A 13,213-nucleotide genomic window follows, 5' to 3' on the forward strand; every position below is an offset into this window, starting at 1 on the left:
CGGAATGCAAGCTGCACCAGGCAGTACTAAGGACACTTCATCTGAAGAAGAAGCTTATGATTCTGAGAACCCTTCAATGGAAGAGGTGAATTACATGGGAGAACCCTATGGAAACACCTATAATCCTTCATGGAGAAATCATCCAAATCTCTCATGGAATGATCAACAAAGACCTCAACAAGGTTTCAACAACAATAATGGTGGAAGAAACAGGTTTAGCAATGGCAAGCCTTTTCCATCATCTTCTCAGCAACAGACAGAGAATTCTAAGCAGAGCCACTCTGACTTAGCAACCATGGTCTTTGATCTAATCAAAACCACTCAAAGTTTTGTGACTGAGACAAGGTCCTCCATTAGAAACTTGGAGGCACAAGTGGGTCAGCTGAGTAAAAAAGTTACTGAACTCCCTCCTAGTACTCTTCCAAGCAATACAGAAGAGAATCCAAAAGGAGAGTGCAATGCCATCAACATGGCCGAACTTGGAGAGGAGAAAGAGGCAGTGAGCGCCACTGAGGAAGGCCTCAATCGACGTCCACTGGCCTCCAATGAGTTCCCTAATGAGGAACTATGGAAATCTGAGGCTCACACTGAGACCATAGAGATTCCATTGGATTTACTTCTGCCATTCATGAGCTCTGATGAGTATTCTTCCTCTGAAGAGGACGAAGATGTCACTGAAGAGCAAGTTGCTAAGTACCTTGGTGCAGTCATGAAGCTAAATGACAAGTTATTTGGTAATGAGACTTGGGAGGATGAACCCCCTTTGCTCACCAAAGAACTGGATGATTTGACTAGGCAGAGATTACCTCAAAAGAGACAGGATCCTGGGAAGTTTCTCAATACCTTGTATAATAGGCACCATGACCTTCAAGAAGGCTCTGTGTGACTGATGCCAGGGCATCTTGGCCAGTTTCACTGACCTTTTCTTTACTGTTTTTAAGGTAGTTTCATGCATTTCCTTAGGAAATAAGCTAGTTTTGGGTAGATATTCACTTACACCTTGATTCAAGCATACATTGTGAATTTTACATGATTTCATGAGGATTTTGAATGAGTTTAATAATAAATTGTATGTTGCATTACCCATGACTTGGACTAGAACTTTGATGCACTCTATTGCTTGATTTCAGGACCAAGGGAAGCAAGGAAGAACCACTTAGCAGTCACGTTAATCTAATTAACGTTACCACTAACGTGGAATGGGAGGTAACTTGCAAAGTTAATGAGAAATGTGATTGCCAATAACGCTCTCGAAGCCATCATTGACCACGTTAAGAGTCACGTTAACTAAATTAACGTGAACTCTAACGTGAAGAAGGGACTTTGAGCCAACGTTAGTGACACTTAACATTATCACTAACGTTGGCCAATGATCATAAGTGGCCACGTTAGAGTCCACGTTAACTTAGTTAACGTGGCCTCTAACGTTAAAAGGGGGAAGGAATCCAACGTTAGTGACACTCAACATTGTCACTAACGTTGGCCTAAGGTGCAATGTACCACGTTAACTTGGTTAACGTGGGAGCTAACGTAAGAGGCAAGGGTGGTCGACAACGTTAGTGACACCCAACATTGTCACTAACGTTGGAAGCAACCACAAAACCCTAAGTAGCCACGTTAACTTAGTTAACGTGGAAGGCTAACGATGATGAGTGAAAGATGAGCCAACGTTAGTGACACTCAACATTGTCACTAACGTTGGGGATGGCTAAGAATGGCCACGTTAAAAGCCACGTTAACCTAGTTAACGTGGACTCTAACGTGAGACATAGGGGCACATTGGAATGTTAGTGACAATGTTAAGTGTCACTAATGTTCTCGAAGGTTGGCAAGGCCACGTTAGAAGCCACGTTAACCTAGTTAACGTGGACTCTAACGTGAGACATAGGGGTACATTGGAACGTTAGTGATAATGTTAAGTGTCACTAACGTTCTCGAAGGTTGGCAAGGCCACGTTAGAAGCCACGTTAACCTAGTTAACGTGGACTCTAACGTGAGGCGAACGTTCCAATGTTGAGTGTCACTAACGTTCTCGAACTCATACTTTCATTAAAATGATTAACACCCCTAACGTCCTGAGCTAAAGTCTCTGCCCACTTCACACTTTCTCTCTGCAAGTAAAACCAAGCCCAAATGAAGAAGATAACGGCTTCAAACTCAAGATCCAAAGGCTCAAGACTTGAAGAGCCAACTAGAAGCTGAGAAGAGTAGTATGTATAGGAGTAGCTTTGAATTATTTGGGAGTCTGGAAGTTGGAAAAGAGCACTACTCTCTGTATTTTACTCTGCTCTTCTAGTTCCATGATGTATTCTCCATCTTTGTTTTCATTTTCTAGAGCTATGAAAAACTAAACCCCTTTCATTGGGTTAGGGAGCTCTGTTGTAAGTTGATGGATCAATACTAATTTTCATTATTCTTCTTCTATCTTTTCTCTTGATTTTACTTGAAAGCTTTCGATCTTCATCCCATTGGGTAGTTATCTTGGAAAAGAAGCTATCCAAACTTGGATCTCTTCTGAGCCTTGAAAGAGGAAGGAAGAGATCAAGCTAGAAATGCTTTCTCATGCTGGACCAAATTGGGTTTGGATGGATATGTGACTATAATCCTCTCAATACTTGATTTGGGAAATGCATAAGAATTGCAACATCTCCTGCACCCAATGAACTCCCCAATTCTGATCTCACTGTTTTCTTTAATTTCTGCGTTTACTTTCATGAGCAAACACCCCATTCCCATTTACAATTCTGCAATTTACTTTCAGTAATTTACTTTCAGCTCTTTAATTCTAGCATTTACTTTTTCTGTTATTTACATTCCCACCAATTTTATTTTCTGCAATTCTCAACCCAAATTATGAATTCGCTCAACTAGAACATTCTTCTAATTAAAGTTGCTTGATCAATCAATCCCTGTGGGATTCGACCTCACTCTATTGTGGGTTTTTACTTGACGACAAATTCGGTACACTTGCCGAAGGAAATTTGTTGAGAGACAGTTTCCACATGCATCAAGTTTATGGCGCCGTTGCCGGGGATTGATTGTGCATCAACGATGATTAAATTAGGAGATCACTAGATTGAGCATTTTTGTTTTGTTGATTTAATTTTCTGTCTTAGTTAACCTCGCCCCTTCCCCCTCTCGTGTTCTTTGTTATTTACCATTCAGTTTGCTAACCCACTAACTGTTTGATATATTGCATCACTCACAACTAACAGTAATTCTGATAGCAATACTATCTGCACATATTATTACTTGCTTGTACTTGTTGGTTGTATAACAGGGAGAAGAAGCGGGGCTTCAACTTCCTTTGATTCTGAACCAGAGAGGACCCTCCTTAGATTAAGGAGGAAAGCATGAGGAAATCGTGCAATCGGTGCTGAAGAGGGGGAGGAACACTTTGAACTAAACATGGAAGGCAACATGGAAAACCAACATGAAGAAGAGGCTAATAACCATGGGGGAGGAGGTAGAGCAAATCATACTGGGGAGGATAGAAGAGTGTTAAGCTCTTACATTAATCCAAACCCAGGCAACTGTGGAAGTAGCATTCAGAAACCCACCATACATGCCAACAATTTCAAAGTAAAACCTCAGCTCATCACTCTTGTACAGAATAATTGCTCATTTGGAGGAGGTACTCAAGAAGACCCGAATCAACACTTGACCACCTTCTTGAGGATCTGTGACACAGTGAAGTCCAATAGAGTCCACCTGGATGTCTATAGGCTGCTCTTGTTCCCTTTTTCACTCAGGGACAAGGCATCCAAATGGCTAGAATCCTTCCCAAAAGAAAGCCTGACAAATTGGGAGGAGGTAGTGAATAAGTTTTTGGCAAGGTTTTACCCCCCTCAAAGGATCAATAGGCTAAGAATTAAAGTGCAGACGTTCAGACAGCAAGATGGGGAGACACTTTATGAAGCTTGGGAAAGGTTCAAAGACCTAACAAGGAGGTGTCCACCAAATATGTTCAATGAATGGGTGCAGTTGCACATCTTCTATGAAAGCTTGTCATATGAATCAAAGAAGGCAGTAGACCATTCCTCTAGAGGATCATTGAACAAGAAGAAGACCATTGAATAAGCCATAGATGTAATAGAGACTATAGCTGAGAATGACTACTTCTATGCTTCCGAAAGAGGGAACACTAGAGGAGTAATAGAGCTAAACAATGTAGATGCTCTGCTGGCTCAGAACAAGCTCATTACCAAGCAGCTAACTGACCTCACCAAGAAGATGGAGAGGAACCAAGTGGCAGCAATCACCACCTCCTCAACAACCCAAGAAGGAGTTGAAGAAGAAGCAGAGGGTAACCTTGAGCAAGCTAACTACATTGGGAATTCACTTAGACAGAACCATGATCCATACTCCAAGACATACAACCCTGGATGGAGGAACCACCCAAACTTTGGGTGGGGGAATCAGCAAGATCAAAGCCAAGACCAGAGACGTTACAACTCCAACAACAATGCAGCTCATCAACAATTCACACAGAGGACATATCAACACCCCCACAACAACACTTATCCACACTATTATCAAAACCACAACAACACCTCTCATCCTTCCACCTCTAATCCCAATCTACCATCAATTGATGACAGACTCTCTAAGCTTGAAACCTTACTTGAAGGAATATGCCAAGAGATTCAAGAAAATAAGGTGTTCAAAGAGGAGGTGCGAGCCAATATGAAGAACCAGGGAGAGACCATCAAGAAGCTGGAATTCCAAGTGGGATGCTTAGCTCAGAAGATTTCCAAACCTACTGATAGCTTTCCAAGTGACACGGAGAAAAACCCAAGAGGAGAAGCAAAGAAAGTAAGATGGGAAGATTGCAAAATGGTCACTACAAGTGATCAAGAGGTTGAAGAGAAGCAAGGCAAACTCTACAAACAACCTGAAGACAACTCAACAGAGGAGGAGGATAGAGATCACCCAAAACCAGAAATCTCACAACAAGATTTGCTTAAGCTCTATGCACCATTTTCCCAACTGCTCAATGGTGTTGTGGGGAAGAGAATGTACTCAAGGTTCCTAGATTTGTTTGCATCTCTGCATGTGAACATACCATTCATCAAGGCCATCCAACAAATGCCTGCATTCATCAAGTATATGAAGGAACTTCTTCCCAAGAAAAGCTCACTCAAAGGAGGCCAGACTATAGTGTTGAACAAGGAATGTAGTGCCCTCATTCAACCTGAGTTGCCTGCAAAAAGAAAAGACCCAGGGAGCTTTCACGTCCCCTGTGCCATAGGAGAAACAATGTTCAATAGAGCACTCTGTGATTTGGGGGCAAGCATCAACTTACTGCCATTATCCTTGGTAAAGAGGCTGCAGATCAATGAGATAATGCCCACAGATGTGGTCATTAGACTGGCTGACAAGACTCAAAAGCAAGCAATAGGAGTGGTAGAGAATGTGTTGCTAAAAGTTGGAAAATACTTTCTCCCAACAGACTTTGTCATTCTGGACATGGAAGAGAGTCACACTCACCCAATCATATTGGGAAGACCATTCCTAGCTACAGCCAGAGCACTCATAGATGTGGAGCAAGAGGAGCCAATATTGAGGATCCATGATGAACGACTCAGCTTTAATGTCTTCAAACTCTCACAAGAAGCAGACCAAGAGCACAAGGAACCAAGCAAAGATCACAATGAGATGTTGAAGGAGGAAGCAAGCATTGAAGCATACCCAACCCATCTAGGGAAACTTATGCATGAGGAACAAGGAAACAGGTAGTTGTCACAGCTCAAGGAAAAACTGGAGGAACCTAAACCACCAGAGATATGTGAAGGAAGCAACAAAACCACCTTAGAGGAAGGAGTCATCAAGAGCAAGGCAATGTCAAAAGACACAAGGAAGAAGGTACCAAGGAAGTGGAGGAACAAAAAGATCCCTACGAAAGACTTCTCTCCAGGAGATAGAGTGATCTCAGCTTACTTCCCAGATATTCCCCCTAATCTCCCCACGGTACCATCTCAGTTACCTAAAGTCTTCACTATCAACAGAGTTCTCTCCCTGGAACATGTCGAGATCATTGATACAACCAATGGATACAAGTCCACAGCAAGAGGGGAAGACTTCAAGCATTACCAACCATCATGATAAGGGAGAAACGTCAAGCTAGTGACGCTAAAGAAGCGCTTCATGGGAGGCAACCCATGTTTTATATGCTTTTAGAAAAGTAAATAAGTCAATGTTTATGAAGTCCAACCCAAAATTGATAAACACTTGGTGAAATCCTTATTGTGCAGTATACAGTGAGGAACAAGTTTGGTGTTCAAAGCAAACCAAGGTGCATGCTAGTCTTAGAGCTTTGAACAAAACTTTTCATCACAGTGCTCCAAATTAAGTTTGGTGTCATCCCATGGTGCCACCAATATGCATATAAGGACCCACAGTTAGTTATTTAGTTGGAATTCATAAATAAACAATCTAACCTTTTCTTATTTTTTTTAATTCTAGCCGTAAAGTTCATATTGTCATTTTGATATCTTTTCTTACTTTTCTTATTTTATCTTTATAGGGAAAAGAAAAGGAGCATTGATGAGGATTGATTAGACAATTAAATGGGGAGATTCGGCCACTTCATGAAGAGAACTAAACACGGGTCCTAAAAAGGGAATGCATTGGAAAGTGTTGACATGCAACATTGAAAAAATGGGACACCTAAAAGACCGAGCAATATCCATCAATAAGTGATGATCCTTGTCCTTTAACCATGCATAACCCCAACCGTCCATCAAGTAACTACTCCATCAATCCATACCCTCCATTATCTCACCACTTCTCTATATAAATGAACCATGTTCCGTACCCACACTTCACACCTCTCCATTTCGGAACTAAGAACGGTCTACCCCATTACAAACACCACCCTTACTCTCTTCATTGCAATAAAACCCTAAACAACCAAAAGTCTCACGCCCTTACCACCTTCACACAACTTTCATTCATGGCTTCCTCAAGTTCTAAATGCAGGAAAGGAAAAGAACCCATGGAGCAACACCCATATGATGAAAAGAGATTTAGAAGCTTGTATCATGCATTGCAATACAGGTGGATGGTTGACAAGGAAATCATTTATGAGCTGGGATTTCAAGTGAAGAAAACTGAGTGTCTAGAAATCACAGAGAAAGTAGAAAAGAGAAGATGGGAGCTCCTCACTGATCCGGTCATTAAGGTGAATGCAAACCTCATAAGAGAATTTTATGCGAATGCGGTCCGATATGATAAGAAAGATGAGTCATATACAAGCTTTGTGAGAGGAAAGATGGTGGATTTTGGTCCCATGAGTGTCATGAGGGCACTGAAGCTACGGTCTATACCGTTTGAAGAAGAAAGTTATCACTCAAGATTGGACAACAACCCCAATTATGACCAGATTTTACGAGATATTTGTGTACCCGGAGCTGACTGGAAAAGGTCTGCGGGAAAGAAACCAAAGTTCATCAAGAGAACAGATCTCACTCCTAAAGCCAAGGGGTGGTTTGAGCTAGTGAGGAGGTCTATCATCCCAACTGCAAACAACTCGGAGGTGAACCTCAAGAGAGCAATAATGGTGCACTGTATACTGAAGGGAGGAGAAATCAAGGTTCATGAACTCATAGCTGATGGCATTAGAAAGATGGCAGAGAAAAGCGACTCAAGAGGAACGTTAGGTTACCCCAGCACTATTTACCGAATATGCAAGAAAGCTGGGGTAGTTTTTGAAGATGAGGATCCCATGTGGATAAAGGAAGGCATTCCAATAACGGTCCGAAGGATGAATGCTGCCGCATCCCCCCTGCCTCAACGGAAGCAAAGGAAGAGGACAGCCCCTCAAGTAGTGGAAGGACAAGTCGCAGAGGGGCAAGCACCACAGACCTTAGACATGCACCAATTACAGGAAGCCATTGATGGCTTGTCTAGACAGTATTTGGAAGGCCAAGGAGCACAGAAAGAGCTTCAACTACAGATGATGGGGCAGCAAGAGGAAGCATTCTCAAGGTGGATAACTCAGCAAGGTGAGTGGCAAAGGCAAATGATGGAATAGAAACTAAATCAAGGGCAACAATGGGGAGAAACATTCAACAGGATGGAACAAAGGCAAAATGAGCAACAAGAGTCCATCCAGAGGCTAATCAACATCCAAGCACATCAAGGGGCACACATACATGAGATGCATCGGAGACAAATAGAACACACAGAACTACTGGACGAGCAAAGGGCATTTGCAGAAGGAGTTTACATGAGCGAGACAGGGCATCACATAAACACTCAAGCCAGGCTCAGATACCTAGTAGGACAGCTGCCTATATTGCACCCAGGAATCACAAGGTATGAAGAAGTGAAGGATGAATTAGCACGAGAAGAGAGACAAAGGGTGGAAGAGAGTCATGAATCAGTGAGGAAGGCACTTGAGGATTGGAAGCAAGCAAGATTGGCGTGGATGCGAGGAAATGCAAGAGGACACAAGGAGGACAAGCAAGGATAAGAGCATGGACGGCCACAAGAGTAAAAGGTGGTGGAGTTCCTTCTTTACTCCATCTTTTTCTATGCTTTAAATAAGGAAGATCTTGTATGAAATAGAACATGCTTCCATGTTATTTTGAACCTTTTCAATTATGCATTTTAAGTTTTATTGCTTAGGTCTATGATTTCTGATTTAAGTGTTAATGCATCATACCATTACTTATTGTATGCTTGTCTTTTAAATCAAATGAAAAAGAGAATGATTGTGTTTTAAATAGACCAGAGTGGAGTTCATAATATGGAAGTGCATTCATAAGTCTTTGGTGTGATCATAAGTTAGCTAAGTTGGTTCAACCATAAGGTGGGAATGACAACTATCTGGCCTGAATACTATACTTTGAATATACCCATGAGACTAAGTAAACAACACGATCCTAATAAGAGAAAGGCAAAGAACACTTAAAGTGAAAAACAAAAGAAAAAGAGTAAGCAATAAGGCTAGGCACCAATGGTTTTAACTTGGAGGCATGTGTCTGTGGTGTTCCTGTGTGAGGGATTTATTTGGATGAATAAGCTCTTATGGGTGCCTTATAACTTGGTAACTTGGGTTAACTAACTCGGGATTATCAGCTGAAAGTCCACTATCAAGAGTAACCCTCACTACAGAGCATTTAGTAACCCAAAGAGGTGCTGGACACCAAGGTCTCAAGAAGGAAAATAAATGAACCAGATGCCTGTGGTGTGTATGTATGGGGGAGAGACTTGAGAGAGTAAGTCCTTAGGGGTGTCTCAACACCTAGCACCTTGAACCAACTAGTTCGGGAGTGTTGGCTGAAAGCTTATTTTAAAGAGTTGCCCCCTTACAGAGCACTTAGCCTGAAGAACACAAATAAGCCCTGGAATGACAATAAAAGGATCAATAAAAGTCTCATGGATATAAGCAAACTCAGTGTTTTAGGACAAGATAAAGGTCTGAAAGCCAGTAATGGAATGAACCTAAGTTGCTATGCATGAAACCACCATAAAATCAGTGACATGACTTCCACAAGAATGACTCATTTCTCTTGGCATTCCATTCATCATTCTCTTGTTCCAGTACTTGCTTAGGGACAAGCAAGCTTTAAGTTTGGTGTTGTGATGCCAGGGCATCTTGGCCAATTTCACTGACCTTTTCTTTACTATTTTTAAGGAAGTTTCATGCATTTCCTTAGGAAATAAGCTAGTTTTGGGTAGATATTCACTTACACCTTGATTCAAGCATACATTGTGAATTTTACATGATTTCATGAGGATTTTGCATGAGTTTAATAATAAATTGTATGTTGCATTACCCATGACTTGGACTAGAACTTTGATGCACTCTATTGCTTGATTTCAGGACCAAAGGAAGCAAGGAAAAACCACTTAGCAGTCACGTTAATCTAATTAACGTTACCACTAACGTGGAATGGGAGGTAACTTGCAAAGTTAATGAGAAAAGTGATTGCCAATAATGCTCTCGAAGCCATCATTGCCCACGTTAAGAGTCACGTTAACTAAGTTAACATGAACTCTAACGTGAAGAAGGGACTTTGAGCCAACGTTAGTGACACTTAACATTATCACTAACGTTGGACCAAGCTCATAAGTGGCCACGTTAGAGTCCACGTTAGCTTAGTTAACGTGGCCTCTAACGTTAAAAGGGGGAAGGAAGCCAACGTTAGTGACATTCAACATTGTCACTAACTTTGGCCTAAGTGCAAAATGCAACGTTAACTCCCACGTTAGCTTGGTTAACATGGGAGCTAACGTAAGAGGCAAGGGTGGTCAACAACGTTAGTGACACCTAACATTGTCACTAACGTTGGAAGCAACCACAAAACCCCAAGTAGCCACGTTAACTTCCACGTTAATTTAGTTAACGTGGAAGGCTAACGATGATGAGTGAAAGATGAGCCAACGTTAGTGACACTCAACATTGTCACTAACGTTGGGGATGGCTAAGAATGGCTACGTTAGAAGCCACGTTAACCTAGTTAACGTGGACTCTAACGTGAGACATAGGGGCACATTGGAACGTTAGTGATAATGTTAAGTGTCACTAACATTCTCGAAGGTTGGCAAGGCTACGTTAGAAGCCACGTTAACCTAGTTAACGTGGACTCTAACGTGAGGCAAGGGGTACATTGGAACGTTAGTGACAATGTTGAGTGTCACTAACGTTCTCGAACTCATACTTTCATTAAAACGATTAACACCCCTAACGTCCTGAGCTAAAGTCTCTGCCCACTTCACCCTTTCTCTCTGCAAGTAAAACCAAGCCCAAATGAAGAAGAGAACGACTTCAAACTCAAGATCCAAAGGCCCAAGACTTGAAGAGCCAACTAGAAGCTGAGAAGAGTAGTATATATAGGAGTAGCTTTGAATTATTTGGGAGTCTGGAAGTTGGAAAAGAGCACTACTCTCTGTATTTTACTCTGCTCTTCTAGTTCCATGATGTATTCTCCATCTTTGTTTTCATTTTCTAGAGCTATGAACAACTAAACCCCTTTCATTGGGTTAGGGAGCTCTGTTGTAAGTTGATGGATCAATACTAATTTTCATTATTCTTCTTCTATCTTTTCTCTTGATTTTACTTGAAAGCTTTCGATCTTCATCCCATTGGGTAGTTATCTTGGAAAAGAAACTATTCAAACTTGGATCTACCCAATGAACTCCCCAATTCTGATCTCACCCATTCTCTTTAATTTCTGCGTTTACTTTCATGAGCAAACACCCCATTCCCATTTACAATTCTGTAATTTACTTTCAGTCATTTACTTTCAGCTCTTTAATTCTAGCATTTACTTTTTCTGTTATTTACATTCCCGCCAATTTTATTTTCTGCAATTCTCAACCCAAATTATGAATTCGCTCAACTAGAACATTCTTCTAATTAAAGTTGCTTGATCAATCAATCCCTGTGGGATTCGACCTCACTCTATTGTGGGTTTTTACTTGACGACAAATTCGGTACACTTGCCGAAGGAAATTTGTTGAGAGACAGTTTCCACATGCATCAAGTGACCTAGGGTAAAGCATAAACCTCATGCCTCTCTCTGTAATGGAGAAGCTAGGGATCTTTGAGGTACAAGCTGCAAGAATCTTACTAGAGATGGCAGACAATTCAAGAAAACAAGCTTATGGACTTGTAGAGGATGTTCTGGTAAAGATTGAAAACCATTACATCCCTGCTCATTTCATAGTCCTAGAGACTGGGAAGTGCATGGATGAATCCATCATCCTTGGCAGACCCTTCCTAGCCACAGTAAAGGCTATGATTGATGTTGACAGAGGAGAATTGATCATTCAAGTGAATGAAGAATCCCTTGTGTTTAAGGCTCAAGGATATCCCTCTGTAACCATGGAGAGGAAGCATGAAGAGCTTCTCTCAAAACAGAGTCAAACAGAGCCCCCACAATCAAACTCCAAGTTTGGTGTTAGGAGGCCACAACCAACATCTAAGTTTGGTGTTGAACCCCCACAGTCAAACTCTAAGTTCGGTGTTGGCCTTTCCTTTTGATGAGAGAACTTTTGCGTGGTCTAGAAATTTGCGGATAAATCCTCGTTGCAAGTATAGTTTCTAAACCTTCAAAAGTCCTTTCATACAAACGTTTTGGTTGTCACAAGTAACAAACCCCCTTGAAATTGATAACTGAGTATTCAAACCTCGGGTCGTCTTCTCAAGGAATTGCAAGGAGGTATGTTCTTATTATTGGTTATGAGTTTGTAAATTAGGGGTTTTAGAAATTAGGGAGCAGTATGTCGCATAAGAAGAAATAAAATAAATAAATAACTATAAAATAAACTCTTGGCAAGGTACGAAACCAGGAAGTCCTATCCTGGTTATCCTTATCAATTGTAAAGAGAATTGGATTCTTCTCCCACTTTGTTAACCTCTAACTATGAAGGTAAGTTATGTGGATGAATTAATTCTGATTCCTCAGGTCCTAGTCTTTCCTTATTGGAACTTGAATTAATTCTTGAAGAATTCCAATTTTCAATCAACAATGAGTTTGATAACTCAGGGTCACCAATTATTTAACCAAAGCCGAAAGGGAAAAATAAATCTAAATTGAATTGAAAGCAATCTTAAACAGAATAAAACAATCATAATCTGAAATACCTCAAAATGCATTAATAAAAGAAATCAATTCTAACATAAAGTTCGTAAACCAACATTAACAAACTTAAATAAAATAATAGAATAAATAAAGAACCCGGGATTGAGAGCCACTCCTAAAACTAAGAGAAATCCTAAATCCTAATACTAAGAGAGAGGAGAGAACCTCTCTCTCTAAAAACTACATCTAAAACATGAAAAGTGAATTATGAGAGCCTCCTCATGAATGAATGGATTCCCCCACTTTATAGCCTCTAATCTGTGTTTTCTGGGCCGCAAACTGGGTTAAAAATAGCCCAAAAATTGCCCCCAGCGTATTCTGGTACGTACAGGTCGTGAAAAAGTGACTCGGCCGCATGGCTCACGCGGCCGGGCGGGTTGTGTTCCTGCCAGGTCACGCGTCCGCGTGACCCACGCGTTCGCGTCGTCTGGCGTCGGGGCAGCTATAGCAAATTATATATCAAATCGAAACCCCGGACGTTACCTTTCCAACGCAATTAGAACCGCGTCATTTGGACCTTTGTAGCTAAAGTTATAGCCGTTTGAGTGCAAAGAGGTCAGGCTGGACAACTTAGCAATTTCTCCAACTTCTTGTATTCCTTCCACTTTTGCATGCTT

Source organism: Arachis duranensis, chromosome 9 (genome assembly GCF_000817695.3).
Source record: "Arachis duranensis cultivar V14167 chromosome 9, aradu.V14167.gnm2.J7QH, whole genome shotgun sequence".
NCBI classification, from domain to species: domain Eukaryota; kingdom Viridiplantae; phylum Streptophyta; class Magnoliopsida; order Fabales; family Fabaceae; genus Arachis; species Arachis duranensis.